The following is a 5768-nucleotide window of genomic DNA, read 5'->3' on the forward strand; positions in this document are numbered from 1 at the left end:
GCTAAGTGACAGGGAAGCCTGGGGGGCTCTGCCTTTGGCTCAGGGTGTGATCCCTGGGTCCTGGGATCGAGTGCCACATCGGGCTCCCCACAGGGAGCCTGCTTCTCCCTCTGCCTGTGTCTCTGCCTCACTGTGTGTCTCTCATGAATAAATAAAATCTTAAAAAAAAAAAAAAAAAAAGAGGCTAATTGACAAAATGAAGGCGAAGGAACCTCAGAAAATATACACAGCCTGACCATTGTAAAGCATAACGTCACTCATAAAAATCAGCAAAAAAATAATCCCAGGCAAAGAAAGGGAAAAAGAAACCTCAAGGAAGATACTTAATGGATTTTTATCTGCATACACAAAGGAAAGCATTAGTTCAGTGTTTTTAATACTCCCTTTGGGGTGATTGGAATTATTTTTCCTCAAAATAATATTGAAGATAGAATTATGAGCAGTGGAAAATGATTCTAAACATGTCTCTTTATTGTGTTAGAGCCAGTCTCTACTCAATGACAGCTGCCCATTGCCTAATTTAAATGGTAACATCCCAAGTGTTCAAAGATCCAATCAGGATAGGTAAATTTATGGGGAGAAGGAAAAAGTCAATGGATACAATTTCAAAACACTTTGTAACAAAATTATTTAGTGATTGACCAATTTTTTTTCAGTTTTGCATAGTGTTACCTCATTATTCAATAAGGATTTGTTTAGAACCTTCTATATTAGGCTCTGCATCGGGCACTGAGTGTGACACTAACAAAATAGACATGGCTCAAACACATGTTATTTCTGATGTTGTTTATGTGTGTGAGTATAATGGGTTTATTATTTTTAAGCTAAGCTTTTGGTCTTGTTTGGAAAAATAAACCTCTCTGTGCCACAGTGGGAAAAAAAAAGAATTGACACGGCTCCCTGCACTCTCAAGACTATAGGGGGATACAGTAAAACATCGTGGCAGCTCCACGTATAAGTCATGGGGGACCAGGACATCAAGCTCACAGTGTTTGCAGGGAGACACTCACATAAACTAGAAAACAATGAGACTGGGGCTATCCTCATCACTTAGTCAAAGTTGGAGGTGAGGGAGAGAGGCACCCTATAGGCTCTCTTATTGAGAGGGTGCTCTTTATTACTTTAAAAAAAGATTTTAAGTAATCTCTCCACCCAATGTAGGGCTCGAACCCATGACCCCTAGATCAAGAATTGCATGTACCACTGGCTGAGGAAGCCAGGTGCCCCCGAACAGGTGCTCTTTAAATAGGGTCTTAAGGAGGGATAGGAGGGGTCCCTGGGCGGCTCAGTGGTGGAACGCCTGCCTTCGGTTCAGGGCGTGACCCCGGGGTTCTGGGATCGAGTCCCGCACGGAGCTCCCCACAGGGAGCCTGCTTCTGTCTCTGCTTCTCTGTCTCTCATGAATAATAAATAAAGTCTTAAATTAAAAAAGTTGGATGGGATTCCTGGGTGGCACAGCGGTTTGGCGCCTGCCTTTGGCCCAGGGCACGATCCTGGAGATCCGGGATCGATTCCCGCGTCAGGCTCCCGGCATAGAGCCTGCTTCTCCCTCTGCCTGTGTCTCTGCCTCTGTGTGTGTGTGTGTGTGTGTGTGACTATCATAAATAAAATAAAAAAATAAAATAAAAACCGAAACTTAAAAAAAAAAATAAATAAATAAATAAATAAATAATAAAAACGGTTGGGGGGGAGGGGTGAGAAGGTATTCACTGACCTGAGGAAAGGGAGGGGCATTCAGTAGAAGGGGACAGAAGCAGACAGACAAGGACAGAAGTGACTGGCTGTTGGGGGGCGGAGCGTGGGGCGGGATGGGGGTGGTACCGGGCGGGCGGGGGGGGGGGGGTAGACAACCCGTGGTGCGGCGGGTCCGGGTGCAGACACCTGAGCAGTCAGCCCAGCCCAAGCCCTGCAGCCTGCCAGGGAGTCCCGCTGGCACTTCCGCCCATTCCACATCACAGACTGGGGCGCAGACTCTCCTGGTCGCTGGTGCCAGGAGGGGACCCTAATAGATATCCTAAAGAGCAGGACGTCCCTCTGTGCGTTCGAGGACACAAGACCCGGCCACAGTAGGCCGGGCCGGGAGCTCAGCGGACCCCTGAGGCCGAGCCCTGCGCCCTGCTCCGCGCGCGGCGGTGCGAGCCAGCGTCCCGGGCCTCCGTCCACGGCGCCCGCGGCAGTGCTGAGCAAGCCCCGCAGGCCGCAGCCGCACCACGTCCTGCCGGGGCCACGGGCCGGGGAAACACCGGATGCGGCGTCGGCGGCAGGTCACCGACGAGCACCAGCGGCCGGGGCGCTGAACCCGCGGGCACCTGCGGCGGCCCCTTAACCTGGCAGCAGGGGCGCCGACGCCGAGGGGGGCGCGTCTTGCTGTCCCGGGTGGGGGGGGGGGGGGGTCCCGCAGGAGCCGGAGCTGCGCAAGGCTGAGCGCGCAGGGAGGGAGGCAGGGAGCCCCCCCACCCCTGTCACCAACCGAGCTGCTCCGAGCCCTGACCTCCCGCCCCGCTGGCCCCCACGGCCGCTGCAGCCCCTCCTTCGCTCACCCCCACCCCAACCGGGATGGGGGGTACCCAGCTCCCCCAGGCCGCGCGGGGGCGGCTCCCCTCCGCTTCCTCCCAGGCTGCGGCTTTGCCACCTCCTCCTTTAGTCTAGTGAATGAATAGAGCCTCTGGTTTCCCTCAGCAGTCCCCGCTCTCTGCCTGTGTCTCTAGCTCAGTAAGAAATAATCCTAATAAAAATCAGGACAACAGTAACACTAACAACTGTGGCCAGGAACTCTTGTAAGTCCTTTTCCCTGTAGTATCTGCTCATCCCCTCGCAACTTTATGTCCAAGCCGATAGGCTCACCCCCGCTGACAGCCAAGGGCCCAGAGCACACAGCTAGCAAGCAGCAGAGCGGGACTGGACCGTGCAGGTGGGCTGAGATCTGAACCACACCCTTTACCCTTGGGGTCTTCCTTCAGGGACACAAGCTGTCTGCTATGTACAGGCTGTCCCTGATTTTATTCTACTTTGTCAATCTCAAGATGTGTTTCAAAGACAGCAGCTGTTTTGATTAGGAGCTTTCAGCACCTAAAAACAGTCATTAAAATCACAATTCATGGGCAGCCTGGGTGGCTCAGCGGTTTATGCCGCCTTCAGCTCAGGTCGTGATCCTGGGGTCCTGGGATCGAGTTCTGCACCCGGCTCCCTGCATGGAGCCTGCTTCTCCCTCTGCCTGTGTCTCTGCCTCTCTCTGTCTCTCATGAATAAACAAATAAAATCTTTAATAAATAAATAAATAAAAATCACAATTCACTTTGGGAATAAAGTCATAATTGGGCACGTTCGGGTTGAGTTCCTTTCCTCAGCCCAGCCAGACCCAAGTCCCTTGGCTGTGGCTGAGTCAGATCAGTGGTTGTCCTTCAGAACCAGTCACACCTGCTGCTCCTGATTTTGATTTTACCACTTTATGCACCTGAGAAATGGTACCGCAGAGAACTCATGCCCACGTGTTCACCCTGGTTACAGACATGCACAGGAGCGCGCGCGCACACACACAGGAGCTCAAATATCTGTACCATCCTATAGAGATGATGCACGTCCATCAAAACTCATTCGGAGTCTCATATCCCCACTCAATACCCAAAAGCATGCTTGGGCCCAAGCCCACATGAGAAGGGACAAGTTCCCAAAAGCAGCCAGACATGCAAATACACAACAGACTCCCAATAATAATAACAGCTGATATTAATTAGGGCTTACTATATGCCAAGCACTGCAACAGGTCTTTATTTATTCATACCTCACCTTAGTGATCATCTCCTGCACTGCCTGAAGACATTTCCTTTCGTATCCACATTTGCAAAGCAGGCACACTGAGCTGCAGAGCTCAAACAACTCAAGAAAGCTCCACAGCTAATAAGTAGAGCCAGGCTCCTGGTGGCTCCTAGAACAGAGGCAGAGCCCACACAGCAGCCCTTGTCCCCATGTGCACCTTGTACCCCGAAGATCCTTCACCCAAAGCAGCAGCCTTCCGGTCCGCTCACAACCTGCTGCCCTCTCACCGTGGACTCCGCTGCATCTTATGGGGCCCCTCACCACCAGGCTGTGCCCAGCTCCTCCGTGTTTTGAGCCCCACATTCAGCTCCCCAGGAAGTGCTCGGTCCACCGGCCCTCCTCCTTCTGTGCCCTGTGTCCCCCGCATCGTGACTGCCTGGACCACAGCAGTGTCCTCCAACCAGCGTCCTACCTCCGTCCTTGCTCGCCCACATCCATTAGGCTGATCTTAATCTTTCCAGAGTATCAATGGAAGCACGCCACTCCCCTGGTGATGCCCCTCCACCGCCTCCCTCCGCATTCAATAGAGTGTGAACCTAACACTCTGAAACAAGACCCAGACCTGCGGTTCTGGTACCGACCTTCCCCTCCTCCCCATCAGGTCTGATGCCCCCGTGTCCCCCACCCCCCACCCCCGTCTGGCCATACGGGCCTGCTTTCCCTTTCTAACTCAACTTTATCTCCATAGGACCCACATTACCTTAACTATTCCTTCTGCCTGGAAGGTTCTAACCCCTCACTGCCTGTGCCATCTCCACAGCGTACAGCAGAGATAGCTGCCTGTCCTGCAGAAGTCCATCCTCCCTGTCCCGGGCTGTGGTGTTCTGTCCTCCCTCGACTCCAAGGGTGGCCATGTGGGCCCAGGGTGGCCAAGTCCTCGCCAAAAGAATGGCAGTGGGAACGATCTGGATCACTGCCAGGCCTAGGCGTCAAAGGAACGGCTGTGCCTCTTCCACTCTTTTTCCTCTTCCTCCAGCCAAAGGCGGAGGACTCTGGAGCCCCAGGGCTTTAAGCCTCAAGATGCAAAAGGCCTGTGTCCCCACATCACCACGTGGAAGAAAGCCACTTGTGACTGATGAGGAACCCCTTACTGGGCTGGTCCATGAGTGAGAAATGACTTCATGTGAGAAGCCACTGATATGAGACTTATTTGTCACCACAGCTAGAGTTCCTCTTGCACAGAGACACGGCCCCTGGCCACAACCTAACTAGCACCCTGTCACCTTATCACAGCACTCTGCATGGCATTTATCACTGTTTGTTTCTCATTTATTTGTTGTCTGCCATTCTCAACTAGAACATCACATCTGTGAGAACCATGACCCTATTTGCCTGACGTGTATATCCCTAGAACCCAAGGAAGTGCCTAGTGCACAATAAGCAACCAATAAATATTCAATAATGAGGGAATGAATGAGCAAGTGAGCAAATGAACACGCTCAGTAAATAGTTACAGGATCAAATAGGAGCAACAGTTGGAGGCCTGGCCCTTTTTTCCTTTGACTGGAATGCTGTCCCTGCAATACCAGCTCGGATCCCTCCTTCAGATAGGTATTCAAATGTCCCTTTCACAGTGAGGCTTTCCCAGACCACTTTGCAGATCCTAACAGCTCTGACATACACTACACCCTGCCTCCCTTCATGTTCTATTTTTCTTCATAGAACTTACCATCCAACATTCTACATTACATTTTTAGTTGGTTAACTCTTTGTCTCCCTCACCCCAGTAACATAAACACACGATAAGGGTAAGGACTTTTGTCCACTTTGTTCATGCTTGTACCCTCACTGCTAGTGCCCTGGCTCATAAAGGCACTCAATTAATATTCAGTGAAAGAAGAAAGTAAGAAAAGAAGGAAGGAAATTTAATTCCGTGAGGGGAAGCAGTGGGTAGATCATGCTGGTGAGACAGGACAGGGTTTACAGTGGAACAGGAGGAAAACAGCCACAGA

Source organism: Canis lupus, chromosome 15 (assembly GCF_011100685.1).
Source record: "Canis lupus familiaris isolate Mischka breed German Shepherd chromosome 15, alternate assembly UU_Cfam_GSD_1.0, whole genome shotgun sequence".
NCBI classification, from domain to species: domain Eukaryota; kingdom Metazoa; phylum Chordata; class Mammalia; order Carnivora; family Canidae; genus Canis; species Canis lupus.